This window comes from Protopterus annectens, chromosome 12.part0 (genome assembly GCF_019279795.1).
Source record: "Protopterus annectens isolate FY-2018-M chromosome 12.part0, PAN1.0, whole genome shotgun sequence".
Taxonomy (NCBI): Eukaryota; Metazoa; Chordata; order Ceratodontiformes; family Protopteridae; genus Protopterus; species Protopterus annectens.
The window spans coordinates 453030800-453048997 of record NC_056746.1 but is presented as its reverse complement, the minus strand read 5'-3'; the positions used below and the strand labels follow the sequence as shown (position 1 = coordinate 453048997).

Genomic DNA, 18198 nt, shown 5'->3' with positions numbered 1-18198 from the left:
GTCTTAATGCACAGTGTGCAATGCATTTGTTACTTTAAAAATTACCTGTACCTTTGGGTTTTTGCTATAATTATCTACAACTGTGTACACAGTCAGAGATGTCATAGTGTAGATTTTCTTCATATTAATCACTGCTGCAGTAGCCTTAGCTATATATGGGTTATATGCTGCCGAGGATACGATAGCCGTCAAGCTTCCAAAGCTTCAGGGCAACTTTCACATGTCCAAACTGTTAAGCAGCTCGAGCTGACCTGACTAAAAGACAAGTTTGGGTGCAAAGCCCTTCAGTGCTTTCCTGCCTTCGAAGTGTATGGTCCTCTGAGGCTTGCGAGGATCGACGGTCACTTGTGCTTTCCTTAGCTGGGCATGTATGTTCCTTTTGGGGTGAAAAAGTTCCATTTTCTTATTTTTTTTTTACTGATGTTTAATACTTTCCTCTTAAAGAAAGTTATTTTAAAGCCAGGAGTGTTGTCTTTTAACTGATTGTCGTGAGTCTGTAACATACTTTTTTAACGGAGTACTCATTCTGTCAGTTTAGAAGTAGTGTTAACTAACTTATGAAATAGTTTCTGTGGAGAAATTGTGTATTTTTCTGCTGTTGGACTGCCTTAGTGCTTGAAAGTGGTTTTACTGTGTTTTTCTATCAGAAAGTAACCATCTGATGTTGTTAATCTTCGTTTATTTCTTACTCTTGGGATTCGGTTCCAACCTCGGAACCGAGCCAGCCTTTTTTTCAAGCTCGCATCAGCCACAAACCTCTCGAGCTAAGATTTTACCCATCATGCCCTTCTCCCTTTTACCTCAGATCTAGTTTGCCGTGTTGCTGTTAAGCCGTGTTGAGCCGTTCCTTTCCAGCTAAGTGTATATTTTGATCATTTTTTTTGAGTTTTTTCTCACAGAATTCTTAGTTTTTCGACTTTATTAAATCGTATCTTTTTTCTTTACTACCTGTACCTTTTTGGTATCTTCTGCTACCTTTGTTAGTAGTCATTCCTCGCCCTCACTTGGGCCTTGCTACAGTGTGTGTGTGCCTAATTTTTTAATATTTTTTGGATATAATGTCTGAGAAGAAAGGGAGTCCAGGCTTTAATAGGTGTTCGGAGTGCAGACACAAACTGCCTCACTCTGACACGCATGACTTGTGTGCTTACTGTTTGGTCGTGCCTCATCTCACAGTGAAGCTGCCCTGTCAGATTTATAAAAGTTTTTCTGCCAGGACTTTAAACGAACGTAAAAATAAACTAGTACTAAAGGAGCTCCTTAAGACCTCTTTCTGTGAGGCTGTTTTTGGGTCGCAGGAATCTCCTCCTCCTTTTCAAACAACATAAAAGGTCTGAAAGTCTCTTCCATAGTCTCCCTCTAGAGACCCTAAGGAATTGAAGCATAAAAAGGCTAAATTGTCAGTCGTTGGTGCCAGCGGCTGCTTCGACACCAATCCACTTGATTCTGTCTCCGATTATGTCTGCTAGTCCCTCTACACCATTGCTTTTGACGCAGACTTCAGTCTTCATGGTGCAGACTGCTATGGCACCAACTAGTTCAGTGTGCACTTTCTCAGCACCGATTGGTATATCAGCACATTCATCTTTGGCACCGACTGAAGTCTCTGTGCATACTCCTTCGGCACTGTCCAGTTTCTCGGTGCAGGCGCCTTCGGTGACAGTTTTCTTGGCACAGACCCCCTCGGCACCAAGTTCTTCGGTGCAGGCTTTTTCAGCGCCACTGGTTTCGGTGCAGACATTTCCAATTTTGACAACACCGTTCTCGGTGCAGGAATCTTCCACACTGTTGATTTCAGTGCATACCGCTTCTGTGCCAGCTTTAGTGGCACAGACTATACAAACACCGCCAGTTTCAGTGCAGACATTACCTATTCAGACACCTTCTTTCAGTGGTCGTGCTAGCCCTTTTTTGGACAGGCCCGAATCGCCTTCAGGGCTTTCAATGAGGTCTACCAGAAGCCTTTCTGAACATGATGTGGTGCAGCCTATAGACCAGCTGCTTTTGGCCAGAGGAATTCCTGCCCCTTCAAAAGTCTCTCCCCTCTGGAGTTGATCACTCTTCTCCACAGACTCCTACCTATACTCCGACCTCTGTGGTGGTTTCAAGGCATCCCTCCTCAGGCGGGCTGACCTTCCCAGCCTTTGGAGAGGGCAATGGCTGCTGCTTCTCGGCTGCCTCTGTTGGAGACTACTACTTCCTCTGAGCCTCAGCTGTCTCAAGTCGCAACCCCCGAACTCAGAGCACAAGAGTCTTAGGCCATTCTCCCCCTGAAGACCCCATTCTTGCAGTCTTCCCCAGAGTCACCCACTGAGGAATTCCACCCCAAGACTATGTGTAAGAGGAAACACATGGAAGACTATGTGTAAGAGGAAGCACATGGACTCCACGGAAGAGTCAGTGACCGAAGAGACAGATTACGATGATGGGGAGGGGTCCCCATGTTCACCTTCTGATGAGGCTTCCTTTGGTGACATCCTTGACATTTTAAAGCAGAAAGGTGAATGGAAGTCCTCTAACCCTTCCTCAGAGGAGTCTGTGTTCCTGCAGGCTTTTCGTGACCGACCCCCTACCTCCTGGGTTACCCCACCTGCCGATGAGCTTGTCAAGCTCATCGTGCAGCGTGCATGGAAGGCACCAGACTCTGTGGAGGCCATACCTTGTAGGCCGGACAAAATCCTTTCTCCTCCAGAAGAGTGCCCCCATTGGTCGAAAGGTGTCCCAGTAGACGCCATGGTGGTGGGCTGCCTCTACAAAGAAGGAACTGGCAGAGGAGAGCCGGGCTGTTCATGTGCCCAATAAGGATTCCCAGGTGGTGGAAAGATTAGGGAAGCGAGGCTTCGCATTATTAACTTTTGCTGTTAGGTCCTTGAACTACCTGGCACATTTCACAAGGCTACAGGAAGACCTGGTGTCCGAACTCTGAGACCTTGGCAGGAGCAGTTTCTGATGAGGTCTTAGACAAGGTGGCCTCTTAGTTAGTGACCCTAGAATCGATTTCCAATTCCTCAATGCATTTGATATCACAACGCTACTGAGGGAGCGGCGAGAGCTTCGGATGCAGGCATAGTAATGAGACGCCATGCCTGGATATACCTTTTTGACTTTGCTGATCCCTTCAAGGCTTCCTTCCTTAATGCCCCTATTGAGACCACTACTTTGTTTGGCTCCAAGGTAAAAAATACATTGGCCAGATATGAACAGGATGGCAAAATCCTATCTGCCGTGGGTGTCCGTTTATCTTCTCCTCAGCGGTTCTATTCTAGGAATCAGAAAAGTGGGAAAATGTGGCACAAAAAGTCTCGGGGTCCTCTCCGTGACTCTCAGGCTGAGATTTACCCTAGAGGCGGGGGGGGGGGTTCTAACAGAAGACGCCCCTTTTGGGGCAGGGGAGGTCCACAAAACCGGGGTTCCAGGGTATCTTTCTGTGGACAGCCCTATCAGCGCTCCTGAGGAGCAAGCCCAATTGCTTTCCTCTGGAAGCAGTCGGGGGATGTTTTTTCTTGTACCCTTCTGCCTGGCAAATCATAATCACAGATACTTGGGTACAAATGCTCATCACCAGAGGATACCCTATTCCCTTCTTATTCACTCCCCCCTTACCCAGAAGCTTACCAGACGTACCACCCAGTCAAAGGAAAGCCGCAGCTATAGAGATATCAGAGCTGCTTCGAAAAAGAGTCATCCAAACAGTTCCCCCAAGACCAGACAGGATCCGGCTTCTATTCAAGATTCTTTTTGGTGCCAAAAAAGACCGGGGACTGGAGACCAATTCTGGATCTCAGCTCCCTAAACAAATTCGTAAAGACAGAAAAATTCCGGATGGTCACGGTTCAGTCTATACTTCCACTTTTGGAAAAAGATGATTGGATGTGCTCCATAGATCTTCAAGACAACGTACTACCACATAAAGGTAGAAAGGTGCTCAAGAAGATATCTTCGCTTCCGGGTGGGAGCCAGTCATTACCAGTTTCGCGTACTGCCCTTTGGACTCCACTGCCCCCAGAGTGTTCACAAAGTACATGGCAGTAGTCACAGCTCACCTGCGGATTCAAGGATTCCAGGTGTTTCCCTACCTAGACGACTGGCTCATTACTGCCCCAACAGGATGTCTATTGGATCAGGCCTTGACTTACAACCTAAACAGTGCACAGCAGCTCGGAATATCGATAAACTGGAAGAAGTCAAACCTACTCATTAGGGTACATTGGAGTGATTCTGCACACACTGACTTGCACAGCCTCTCTACCAGATCACAGAATTAAGAGGATCAAAGAACAGGTTCAGGCAATACTTTCACAAAATCTAGCCTCAGCTCGATCCATTCTTCAACTGCTGGGTTCGATGGCAGCCTCCGTCATCATAGTCCATCTAGCAAGGCTACACATGAGGCTTCTTCAATGGCTGCTTCTTACTCAGTGGTACCCATTCCAGAACCCCTTATCTTTTCCAATTCTAATAACCAAGATTTGCAAACAGGACGTGCTCTGGTTGATGTCAAACAACCCTCACCACTGGTTTTGCCCCTTCAACCCTCATTTGCCCAATGACACAGTGACCACGGACGCCTCCCTGATGGGGTGGGGGGTGGGGCTGTTTCAGGGAAAGACCGTCCAAGGCACTTGGTCACAGACAGAGGTCCATCTACATATCAATGTCCTAGAACTGAAGGCGGTGCTACTAGCGTTGCAAGCATTGCAATCGATCCTTCCGTTAGGGACTATTGCAATTCAGTCAGGCAACATGGCAGTAGTCTGTTACATCAACAAACAAGGGGGAACCAGACCATACCCACTCTGTCGAGAGGCCATGAGAATATGGCAATGGGCAATAGCCTCCAACCCTTTTCTGATAGCGACGGACATTCCTGGGAGCTCCAACGTGATTGCAGACTAGTTGAGCAGATGCATTCTACAGCCTCATGAGTGGTCTCTCAATCCTCTAGTGGCGGTGAAGATTTTCGACTGCTGGGGCCAGCCTTGCTGCGACCTATTTGCGTCCCCATCCACTCACAAGTGCAGCAACTTCTTTGCCCTGATCCCCCCTCTGGGACAGTCATTGAGAGATGCTCTAGTCCAAGATTGGCCCTCTGGTCTGCTATATGCCTATCCCCTGATGCCCCTCATTCCCCTGTTCCTCAAGAAAGCATGTCGGTTGAAGAGCAAAGTGATCCTCATTGCCCCATATCGGCCTCAACAAGTTTGGTTTCCCTTCCTGTGTCCTCATCTGGTAGATCGACCATGGATTCTCAATCCATCTCCAGAGTTGATCTCTCACCCGCAGAATCTGGTTCATCCAAACCTATCCAGCCTGAAACTGACAGCTTGGTTTATCCACTTCCAATGATTGCCAGGCCGCATGATCTGTCTTCCCCTGTGCGTGACATCCTGATTGCCTCTCATAGATCACCAGACTACTCTACCGCAGCAAATGGAAGAGGTTTTCTCTCTGGCTACAAGATAAACAAATGGACCCTTTTACAGCCCCTGTTTCTATTGTACTAGAATATCTTTCAAACCTTTTTAAATCGGGGGTAGCAGCCTCCACAGTTCATGTTCATTTGGCTGCAATTTCTAATTTTCATAATGGCTTCCAGGGCTCTTCCTTAATGTCACAGACTTTGTAAGACCTTTCTGAAGGGCATAACCCAACTAAAGCCTCCATTCAGAGGAACTGTTCAACCTTGGGACATGGCCTTAGTCCTTCAAGAGTTGACAACTTCTCTCTTTGAGCCTGCATCTACTTGTGATCTAAAGTATCTGTCATGGAAAATGCTGTTCTTGGTTGCTATTACTTCTGCCAGACGTATTTCTGAATTACAGGCCTTGTCTATCGAACCCCTCTACCTCAACTTTCACAAGGACAGAGTGTCATTAAGGACCAATCCGACCTTCTTGCCCAGGGTCGTTTCTGAGTTATCTATCAATCAGACTATTGATTTGCCAGTGTTCTTCCCTAATCATTCAAACAGAGGGGAATATTGCCTGCATACCTTGGATGTACATAGACAAATTCATTTTTACCTAGACAGGACTAAATTTAATAGAAAATCTGACCAGCTGTTTTTTGGCCTTTTCTGAATCCAGATTAGGTTGTCCAGTTTCTAAAGTTACTTTAGCCACTTGGTTGAGAAATTGTATTACTTTCATTTATGGCAAGAATGGTATCCCTTTACCTGGCGGAGTAAAGGCCCACTCTACATGATCAGTGTCAACTTCTGCAGCCTTCCATGAGAGAACATCTTTGAATGACATTTGTGCAGCCGCAACCTGGGCTAAGCCTCATACCTTCATTGCTCATTACAAGTTGGACTTGGCCTCCAGAGGCAGCGCTTCCTTTGATTCTGTGGTGCTCCGGAATGTCCTTCCGTAGGGCCACCAAGGGAACAAGATATCTGGGGACTCTGTTCCAAGAGTAAGGACTAGACAGAGATTAACATCCAATAAAGAAGTTGTCTTACCATAACGTTTCATCTGAGGTGTTTCAGCTTCTTTTATTCATTACGGCCCACCCGCCTTTCCCCTCAGAAGGTTTCTGGTGGAACTCATTTGTCCTTTACATTTGTTAGGTCATGTCTGACCAGAGGTAACCTCGGCTTCATTTTTCCTACTTGCAAACTAGATCTGAGGTAACCGGGAGAAGGGCATGATGGGTAAAATCTTAGCTCGAGAGGTTTGTGGCCGAAGCGAGCTTGAAAAAAGGCCGGCTCTGTTCCGAGGTCAGAACCAAATCCCAAGAGTAGTGAATAAATGAAGATGAAACAACCCAGATGGAATGTTTTATGGTAAGACATAACTTCTTTTTTGTGGACTAGAAGTTTTAGTGGCATTTGTTTGCTTTCCCCAGAATAGAGGCAGCAGTTTCAGTTTGACCATGGAGCAGATTGTCAGTCCCACAGTTTGTCCTCCTTCCAGCACCCCCCCAAAAAAAAAGTTAAGCAAACAGCCTTTGCCACCACAGCAAGCTAGCAGTTTGCTTCAGCTGCAGATGGGTGACTACAATGGGCATTTGTTGTACCTCATACCACTCATCATTTACCCTGGATCCCTCTTTTTGTAGCACCTACAGCCACTATGGACTGGATGTTAGCCACACCCTGCGAGGCTGTGAGTTCCCCAAGGGCAAGGGAGAGTCACTGTTGATGGTCCTGGGAAAGGGAACAGGAAAGGCTTCTCCTTTTGTGTCAGAATGCTGTGCCCATCACTGAAGAAATAGTGGCTTCTATTAGTAACACAGTTGGCCCAATTTTTCCTGTCAAAAAGAAAGAGAAAACCAAGAATGTATCTACTACTCTGCAAATTTCTTTGGATAGAAATAGTTTGTTGGGACTGGCACATGGTTTGATTCAGGCTATTGAGCCTTCTTCTAGAATAGTTTCCAGTAAAAGAAAGAGGGATGCCTCCTTTGTTGAAGAGATTCAAGATTCTGAATATGAACAGGAAGATTCAGGGACAGATTCAGGGTTTTGTTCTCAGATTTCTGTTCAGACTCAGAGGAGCTCACTTTCTGATACTGTGTGTGTGGGTGGGAGCTCTTTCTCCAAGACTGTTGCTAGAATGTCCCAGTGTTTTCATTGTGAAAATACTGAGGTTTCTCGGTCCCCAGAAAATACTACAAGTTGTTACAGAAGAATTATCCAGAACCTTCACCCATTCCTCCTGTTTACTTTAGAGAATGTGCCTTATTGCTTAAAATCTTCTTGTTAGTCCATTAGCTGTCCCTAAAAAGGCAGATAGGATGTATAAAAGTTCTTTGGTCTTTTACATTTTTGTACACTGTTGCCAAAATTGACCCAGCGGCTGTAGCCTTAGTTGACTAATTGCTGCTAAGTACGTGATTAAATCCAATCCTACTCTTTATAATAAGGATAGGAAAATTATTAATATCTTCAACTTTGAATTTCATATGTTAAAATTGTGGACGTATGACTGATTTATCTACAGTCTTTTCTTGTAAAGAAAATTTGCTTTAAGTAACTTTTTTTTTTATTGTATAGGTCACTTCTGCAGTGTGTGTCTGTGTTGATTCTACTTCCAGGGCTATGACCACTGGTACTATTTTAAGGAGGTTTGCTTGACTGGATTCTCAGAACCTCCTGGGTAATGTAAAAAAAAAAGAGATGAGGTTTTTCAGTTCTCCCTTGGATATAAAGATTGTTTTTTTGGCCCATTTACTGCAAAGGTGATCAGAAATTGTGATGAAGTGAGCAAGCTGATCCAGGGAATCTGAGATTTTTCAGCCCTCCTTTTCCAAATTGTGCAAGGGATTTTCTTTCTCCTCATCCCGTTTCAGCAAAAAAACAGAATAAACAGTGTTCCAAAAACTCCAAAACCTTCCATAACCCAAGGGCATTCCAACAAGTATGACTATTCAAGAGACCTTGCCCCCTTCCCACCCTGGCCCTTTTTCTCTTACAGAAAGTCTGGATCTCTGTTTTTCTCTTTGGTAACAGATGGTTTCAGACAGGTTCTGAAGATCATTCATCAAGATTACAGGTGGCAGTTGGAGGACATTCCTCCTTTCCAGGGGTTCACTCCTCATCCTAAAGAGCAGGTTGTTTTGTTTCCACCTGTTGTTCATCGCATGCTTTCCCAAAGAATGATGGAACCAGTTCCTCCTTCCCAGGTGGGGAACAGGTTTTATTCAAGGATGTTCCTAGTCCCAAAGAAAGAAAATACATGGAGACCAGTTCTGGATCTTTCTTTCCTAAACCTGTTTGTGATAGAGCCCAAATTCAAAATGATGTCACTTCACAACATGTTGCCTCTTCTTCCTCTTCAAGTTTCTTGGTTAGCACTAGATTTAAAAGATGCTTCTTATCACATTTCTGTTCATCCAGACTTCAGGCATTTCTTAAGGTTTTGTGTGTCTTGATCCTATTATCAATTCTCCTTCTTAACCTTTGGACTATCCACTGCACCAGCAGTGTTCACAGAGTGTCTAGCACCAGTTGTAGTTCATTGCAGGCTACAGGGTACCCGCATGTCTCTGTATTTAGATATCTGTGTAGAGTCTTTTTCAGTATGTCAGGAGTTTTTCTTTTGGTTGAGAAATCTCTTGCACAAGCTAAGATTCCAAGAGAACATTCAAAATTCTTTCTTGACTTCCTCACACAGGACTTTTTTCTAGGTGTGTCAACTAGACTCCTCAGTTTAAAGAGCTTTTCTTCCATAAATTAAAACAGATCTTTACATCTCTTTCTAAGGTTTTCCAGTCAGACTTTGGTCACTGCAAGGGAATACCTCATTTTTTGGATCTCATAACATCTATTATTCTTATTATACCCCTGGCAAAACTCCACATGAGAAAGATGCAGTGGTGTCTGAAATCTCTTCAATCCCAACATCATCCACCTTTATCTTTTCAGATCCCAGTAGTGGGGTTTGTCAGAAGAGAAATCACTTGGTGGAGAGAACAGATATCGTTAAATCAAGGTTTCCCCTCCTCCCGCCCTGCTCAAAAGCAGTCAGTCACCACCGATGCTTTAGACTTTGCTTGGGGAGCAGTTTAAGGAGGGATAAAAGTGCAGGGGATGTGGGAAACCAAGGATAGACTCAAGTACATAAATATTGAGGAAATACTTGAAATGATCAAGGCGATCAGTTCTCTGAACCATCTTTGGTCCCCAAGACCTCTTCAAGTGGTTACAGATGATATCACAGTGATGTGGTACATCAGCAAGCAAGGGGAAACTAGGTCGAACCACTTTTGCAGACTAGCCATGTTAGCTTGAGATATAGCTTCATGGCCCAGTCTCACTGTACATGCATCCTACATTCTGTCTGAGTAAAATTGTGTGGCAGACAAGCTGAGAAAGACCAGGGCACACCCTCATAAATCGAAACTGTGTGCAGGGAATCTTCCAAGATTTGGTTCATATGTGGGGAGTTCCTCAAATAGACCTCTTTGCCTTACTCTCTGGACAATCAATTGGCAAACTTCTGTTCCAGGGCTTCATGCCAGAAGGCCTGGTAGACAGACGCCTTTTTCTTTTTTCTTTTTCTTTAGACAGGAATGCTCCTGTATGCCTTTCCACTACTATCCAGGGTACTTCTGAAGATTCAGAAGGCATCTCCCAGGATCATGGTGGTGACTCCCTTCTGTCCCAGGCAATCATGATTCTAACTTATTTTGGAAATTGCCAGGGCAATTACCATAAGCTTCCTCACAGAATGGGACTATTCACACAAGAACAGGAGTGCTTAGTACGTCCAGCGTCAGTCATCTTCAGTTGACTGCCTGGGTGGTAAGGTCTTAATTCCTTTTAGCCACATGTTTACTGAGGAGGTGCAGCAGGTACTAATGGAGGCAAGAAAGCCTATTACTAGGAAGTCCTATATTGGCAGGTGGAAACATTTTTTTTTTTCCAGTTGGTAACATAACCAGCACCCATTCAGGCTGGTTGTTCTCAGTTTTACAATATTTGTGCGAGTTACTATCCTATGGCCTTTCCTATACCTCTGTCAAGGTTCATTTATCAACTGTTTCAGCATGTCTGCCCATGGATCATCCCCTTTCAAGGCAGTCACATGTCAAAATGTTCTTGAAAGAGGGTTTGCATAAAACGTGTCCAAGTAAACTGGTGGCCCCTCCTTTGGATCTTAATTTTGTGTTGGAGAAAGTAACACTTGCTCCATTTGAATCCGCTAATCTTGTTGACTTGAGGTTCGTAATTACTCTGACCACTGCAGGAAGGGTATTTGAGTTGCAAGCTTTTATGATGAGTCAACCCTACCTCATTTTCCACAAGGAAAGAGTTTGAGAATTAATCCTTCTTTTATGCCTAAAGTTTACTTTAAGCCAAACTATCTATCTCCCCATTTTCTTTCCTGAACCTAAAAATGAGGGAGGGAGGATATCCCATACATTGGATGTCTACAGACAACTCTGATACTATCTTGACAAATCTTCAGATCAGTTGGTAATTTCTTGTGAATGTTATAAGGGGCAATCTGTGTCAAAACAGACATGTTCCAAATGGTTGTATAAGGCTATTACCTTTTGTTATACTCACCTTGACAAATCTATTCCAGTTAGAGTCAAGGCCCACTCAACAAGGACCTTGGCTGCTTCTGTAGCGTTTTGGAAAGGATTGGATTCTAGAATACTAGAAAATAGATTCTGCTACTTCATCCTTTGTACATACTTTTACAAAGCACTGTAAGGCTGATTCCTTCTGTATGTCTAGAAAACGATTTACTAGGACCATTCTCCAATGGCTCCTGAACCCTTATTCTACCACCCAAATATAGTTTGCTGTGGTAATCTGCCCATATAACCAAGGCTACTGCAAATGTAATCAGTATGAAAAACATAGTATGGCTGTGTAAGTTTAATTGCCGTAACGGTACATATTCGCATGATCCCTGCTGCAGTAGCTGCTCCCTCTCTCCAACCCCCTTGTTTTTTTGGTGTATTTTTTATGCCAGAGTGTGGACATTTATTTTTTGTTATTCCTAGCCTCATCCTTAAAAGGATCACCCTCCCTCTCTCAACTGGCAGAAAAACCCTGAAGGGCTTTGCCACCCAAACTTAGGTCAGCTCAGCTTGAGCTGCTTGATTTTTTGTGCATGTGGAAGGTGCCCTGAGGCTTTGGAAGCTGGCTGGTTGTTGTATCCTTGGCAGGATATAACCCATATAGCTAAGACTACTGTAGCAGTGATCATTCAACTATCTACTGATATCCTTCTATATTACTGTTGCAGTATTATTCACTGTAGGGATCTTCCAAGAGTAACCCAACTTCCAGCCAGTGTATCAAAGCTTTTAGATCTTGTATGTGCTGTATATCGCACACATGCTCAACATTTAAGACATAGGACATAAAGGTGATTACAGACATAGTTACCCAGAACAACCTTGCCTCCAGTCCAAATGCCATCATTGCTCATCGGTCTTTATGCCTTTTTGCTCTGCTGAATACCTAGCCTTCACATAAGAACCCTATTTGGGTCTTTTTTTCTTTAAATCTTCCAAAAACCAATGAGACTGGACACTGCTCGAAGACCAACTCCTTCTGTTTATGCATGGCAGACTCTTTTAACCTCGAGGTACCATTAAGCAAGAAGGCCAATAAATCTCAGCCAGATTCTTTGGCTCTTCAGCCTCCACCGGACTTTTCTGTAGACTGTCTGGTGTCTACATCAGATTCCACTGCCACGATCCTGTTGGAGGCCGGCATGGATCTTTCCTTTTGCATGTCCTCTGAGGCTTTGCAGCCATCTGGACTAGATGTTGAGATGAACCATGGTTGATCATCTCTGAATGCCCTAGAGGGATTACGCAGATTCTGGTCAGAGAAGAGATTCCAGGTACTCTTACTGAATCTTTTCAAGGGTTTGAACATCTGGTGTTTAAGGCTGATGGTCCCTACCAAGATAAAGCAGAAGACTAAGCATACTTGTGTATGCCATAAAGATCCTCAAAAAGAATGGCAGGAGTTTAGCCGGGGCCTGTTTAATGTCTCAGTGGCCCTGAAGCCTCCTCAAGGGGTTTCTGTACCTACTTCCCCTTGGACAACTTCTCTTTCTAAATGGGCTAGGGAGCTCGATTCCTCAGATGAGGATTCAGAGTCTGATGATTGTTCCTAGTTTTACTCTTCCCATTTGGCTTAGTCCTGCGTCTCCTTTTGAGGAATTGTTTTTGGAGATGCTATAACTAAAATGATGGAATACTTTTAAGTGGGATTCTTCTCAAGTGTCTGATATCCAGAAAAGTTGGTATGATCTGCTTCAGGTGGACACTCCTAAACCTTCTGCAGTACCCCCTGTGTTGGCTGCTTTGTTAGACACCTTTATATCTGCTTCTAATTCTCCTGATTCTCAGACTACTGCTCCAAAGAAACATGACAGGTTCTATGTAGTTCCTGAGGACTGTCAATTCTTCTTTGTGTCCTTCTGATGATCCTGCTGTGGTGTCAGTCTTCTCTGACAAGCTTTCCAAACTTTTGCCATCTTCTAAGCTTCTGCCTTCAGATAAGGATAGTAGGGCCATGGAGAGGATTAGTAAGAAGGGTTTATACTGCTGCTTTGGCCTTTCGGGCCATCAATTACCAGACCCACATGAACCAGATATGCTCTGGTTTTCATTGCCCAAGCTTGACTTGTTCTTTCTGACCTCTTTGATTTTGAGGCAAAATCCTCTGCTTTTTCTATTTTGTGTTCTACCTCTCAGGTGGCTCATCATTCTATCAAGTGTAACTATGATGCTGCTGAGGCCTCTTCAGAGTTGCTGCCTTTGGGTATGTCAGTCATGAGGTTGTCTTCTTGGGCTTCATCTGCAGTCTTTACCTGAAGACATTAAGGCCAAGTTGCTGGGTGCTCCTTTGGATAATAAAAAATCCCTGTGGAACTGCTGCTGCTGAGATGTTTGTCTGTTCAAGAAAAAGGTAAGGCTTTGCAGGACCTTAAACATTTATGTCTCTCTTGTCCCTAAGTTGCAGAGGAATTGTGCTACTAAAGGCAGGAAGAGTTGTAGGAGAGCTCCTCCTGCTAAGTTTTTTGAGGCTCCTTTATCTGACAAGTCTGCTTCTCTTTGACATCTTGTCCCCCCATCCTTCAGCCAGATTCCCTTATTCTTCGGCTCTCTGTCTTCCAAACTGATATCTTATCACCTCGGATTTTTGAGTTCTGTCTGTCATCCATCAGGGTTACTTATGGTGTGGAAGTCTCTCCCTCCCTTTTCAGGGATTCCCCAACCTCCTCTGGAACAACTTCTTCATTTTGCAGATGTCCTTGGGTCCCTGGGAGACCAAGGAACTATTCAACCGGTTTCTCCTTCCCAAGTAGGAAAGGAACTTTACTACAGGATGTTCTTGGTTCCTCAAATGGAGGGCACTTGAATACCTAATGTGAGAGTGTTCAATCTCGCCTTTGTTCTTACACATGGGTTCGGAGCCGATCCTCGGCTCCGTGCCGGCCGACTGCAAGCTCTGCATCGAGAAGAAGCTCGAGGACATCTAATACCCACAATCCCCCTCTGCCTTTACCCCAGATCTAGTTTGCCGCTGCTGCATTCGCATCGCTGGAGGCTAGCTCGAGGGTTTTCAGATAAGATTTTAACTTTTTGGTTAAATTTTCAAGAGAACTTGTTTAAGATCAATAGTTATTGTAGTTAGTGTATGGTGTGTGAGTAGAGACAGAAATTCTCGGTACTGTTAACTTAGTTTAACTTAGTTTAACTATATAACTGGTATAGAGTTTTTTTCGGGGCCTACCACCCCTACTTGGATTTGACTGTTTTTCCTGGATTGACTGTTACTGGACTTGACTGTTTTTTTCTCTTACTTTATTATGTCTGAGAAAATGAAATCTGGTTTCAAACGTTGCCAGTGTGGCCAAAAGATGTCGGTCACGGACAACCACAGTTCCTGTGTCTACTGCCTTGGCCCTCTCCACTTACAAGAGGACTGTTCTATTTGTCACTCTTTTAGTGGGAGGGTCATGACAGATAGGCGCAGGAAACTGATGGACAGAGGTTTGTTGAAACCCTCTTTCCAGGAGGCTCTGGATGCTTCAGACCAGGCATCCAAATCCTCGAGGGAATCGAAGACGTTGGAGCCCAAGTCATCGGCTCCGAGCTCTTCGGGCAAAGTTAGATCACCGGTTCCACAGACTTCGGGGCCGAGTGTTCAACTGTTGGCAGTTTCCGAGCCTCGAGTCTTGGAACCGGTGACGGAGCTCCCTCCACAGACTCTGCTGAGGTCGGCTCCGTCTTCGATCCCTTCGACTCGTTCTTCCAGGGCCCTTTCCGACACCGATGTGGACCGTGTGGTGCAGAAATTGATGGAGCATACGGCCCTATCCAAGCTTATCTCGGTCTCCTCTCAGTTGATGTCGAGACTTGAAGGCCTGCCACTATCTCCATCTGTTCCTCCTCCGAGACCTGTCCAGTCTTCGGAGCCGGAAGAAGCTGAACTGATGATTGTGGAGCCCTCGGTGCCAGAACCGTCCTTTTCGAGGTCGGTACCGTTCACCTCGACTCCATCCGATCCGGTACTGGAGTCTCGGGGCCGAAGATCCATCCTTGGTTCCGGGACCGAGAGTCGGACCGATGTTTCGGTTCCGACGCTCCCTCTCGGGGCCTCGGCGCGGATCGACTCGGTTCCGTTCTCGGGGTCGGTGCCTTCGGTTCCTGTTTCGGGGATTCTTCCCATTTCTTCGGAACCGGGAGATACCTCGACTCGGGACCCGGGGGCCTTCGACCTCATGAGGAAGGTGTTGTCTACCCAGACAACCACATCAGCAGGAACAGCTTCTCCTCCCCACAAAGGACCGTTATCCTCCTCTGCACCTACGGCCACGTCCAAGCGTCGGGCACCAGTGTCTCAGCCACCCCTGGAGGGTGCCCCCTCTTCCTCGGAGGCTTCTTCGGATGCTCCCCACGAAGAAGTCCCTAGGAAAAGATTGTGTAAGAGGAGACACTTGGATTCTTCACAAGAATCCTTGACATCTGATACTGACTTAGATGAGTCAGAAGGGTCCCCTAAGTCACCTTCAGAAGATGTCTCTTTTTCTGACATCTTGGAGATCCTAAAACAGAGAGGTGACTGGCAAGCCCTCCCCCCTTCTGAGGATGAGTCAGTTTTGCTGAAGGCATTTGGTGCTCGCCCTTCCTCCTCCTGGGTCACTCCGCCCTTCGATGAGTTAATGGAGTTGATTGCTCGAAGGGCGTGGGAGACACCTGACACGGTGGAACCAGTCCCTAGGAAGCCAAATAAGTAAATTACGGCACCACAGGACAAGGCTTACCTCACCAAAGGAGTTCCAGTAGACGCCATGGTGGTGGCAGCGGCCACGAAAAAGGAGATGTCGGAGTCTTCCTCATCTGTCCATCCGCCTAACAAAGATTCTAGGACCATGGACAGATACGGGAAGCGCATTTTCAGTTCAGCGGCTTTCTATGCGTCCCCTGAACTATTTGACTCATTTTACACGTTTACAGAGGGATCTAGTCAAAGAGTTGGGAGATACCCTCCAGGGTACTACAGATGCTGCTGTTTCAGAGAAAGTTACAGCGCATCTCAACACCCTTACTTCCATTGTAAACTTCGTCCATGAGGCTGATATCCTATGCAGCGAAGGATCGAGTAGGGCAGCGGCTTCAGCGATTGCTCTTCGTAGGCAATCCTGGATGCGCTTATGTTCGCTTGCGGAAGCCTTCAAGTCTTCCTTTACTAACGCCCCATTTGATGGAGCCACACTTTTGGCCCTAAAGTAAAGGAGACCCTTACCCGGTGTGAACAGGAGGGAAAGACTCTGTCTGCTGTCGGAGTCCGTTTTCCACCCTTCCAGACCGTACCCCAAAGGGCAACGTGGTGGAAAATGTGGTTTGAAAACCCCAAGGATCTTTCCCAAACACACAGGGTGATGCCCCTCTAGAGGCAGAGGGGGCAGAGGTGGAAGATGCCGCCCTGGCGGCAGAGGGTCCGCAAAACCAAGGTGACAGGGATAACCTCCCTGGCAAACCTTTTCAGCACTCCTGAGAGGAGGCCCGACTGTCCTGCTCTGGAGGCAGTCGGGGGTCGCTTAGCTTTATACCATAAGGCCTGGCAAAACCTTTCTTCAGACAATTGGGTAAAAAGCATTGTTACCAGAGGTTACAAAATCCCATTTCTATCCACACCCATTCCAAAGAGAAAACTCCCAGATGTACCACCCCATCTGCGAGACCCAGCAGCTACAGAAATTTCAAAGCTGCTAGAAAAAGTCATCCAACCAGTCCCAGCGGACCAAATAGGATTCGGAACTTACTCAAGGTTCTTTTTAGTTCCAAAGAAAACAGGGAACTGGAGGCCGATTCTGGACCTAAGCCATCTCAACACCTTTGTCAAGAAGGAAAAGTTCCGAATGGTCACGCTTCAATCGATCCTTCCATTCTTACGGCAGGACGACTGGATGTGCTCAATAGATCTGAAGGACGCATACTACCACATCAAAATGGCCAGGGCGTCCAGGGATCATTTGCGCTTCGGCTGGGAGCCAGTCACTATCAGTTTCGAGCCCTGCCCTTTGGTCTGACTACAGACCCCAGAGTCTTCACCAAATGCATGGCAGTGGTAGCGTCTCATCTGAGGCGCCTAGGATTCCAAGTGTTTCCGTATCTGGACGACTGGCTCCTGTCTGCCACCACCAGGCGTCAACTGATACAAGCCAGGGATTACACCCTACAACTTTGTACACACCTTGGAATTTCAGTAAATTTCGAAAAATCTTTGCTACAGCCATCACAGCATATCTTATTCATAGGAGCGGAATTAGATACGCATCATTTAGTTCTAAAACTTCCTACAGAAAGAATAGTAGCACTTCAAATCAACATTTCCCTTCTGCTGTCGTCCAGAAAGTCACCGCAAAATTGTTCTGAAAGTCTTGGGTCTCATGGCAGCTTCTCTCATTGCGATACCATTGGGAAGACTGCACATGAGAGTGCTACAATGGCTTCTGTTTGCACAATGGTCATTCCAACAACTTCCACTGACTCACGAAATATTGATAACGAAAACATGCAAATCACACCTAATGTGGTGGTTACAGACTTGCAACCTATCCAGCGGAAGACCATTGGTACTACCCGCACCGTCAGCGGCGTTATAACCACGGACGCTTCCCTGATAGGGTGGGGGGGCATCTTTCAGGGACAGACAGTCCAAGGCGAATGGACCAATCTGGAGTACAATCTGCACATCAATGTTCTGGAGTTGAGGGCAGTGTTTTTGGCGTTGCAACACTTTGCTCCCCTTCTTCCTCCAGGGACCATTGCAGTTCAGACAGACAACATGTCCGTAGTCTGGTACATAAACAAGCAAGGGGAACCAGGTCTTACCAACTATGCAGAGAGGCCATGAGAATTTGGCAATGGGCAGAGTCCACCGGTCGCTTTCTGATCGCAACGCACATCCCGGGGTCATCCAACGTCATAGCCAACAGGCTGAGCAGGGCAATACTATTGCCTCACGAGTGGTCCCTCAAACAGTCAGTTGCGAAGGATTTTTCGCAAATGGGGCCAGCCTACCTGCGATCTGTTTGCGTCTCCAATGAACGCCAAATGCAGGAGCTACTTTGCCCTATTACCCCCTCCAGGGAAGTCCCCAGGGACGCTGGTGCACGATTGGCCCCGGGTCTCCTATATGCTTTTCCTCCATTTCCCTGATTGCAAAGTTTCTACAGAAAGCAAACAACCTTCAGAGGACTATTATTC

The 18198-nt window shown here is 45.9% G+C and overlaps 1 protein-coding gene across 4 annotated transcripts in view; it reads left to right on the top strand.

Moving 5' to 3' along the window:
- SNX8 (sorting nexin 8) overlaps positions 1 to 18198 on the top strand; it is a 1131155-nt gene that overhangs the window by 666616 nt on the left and 446341 nt on the right. The window lies entirely within an intron of this gene.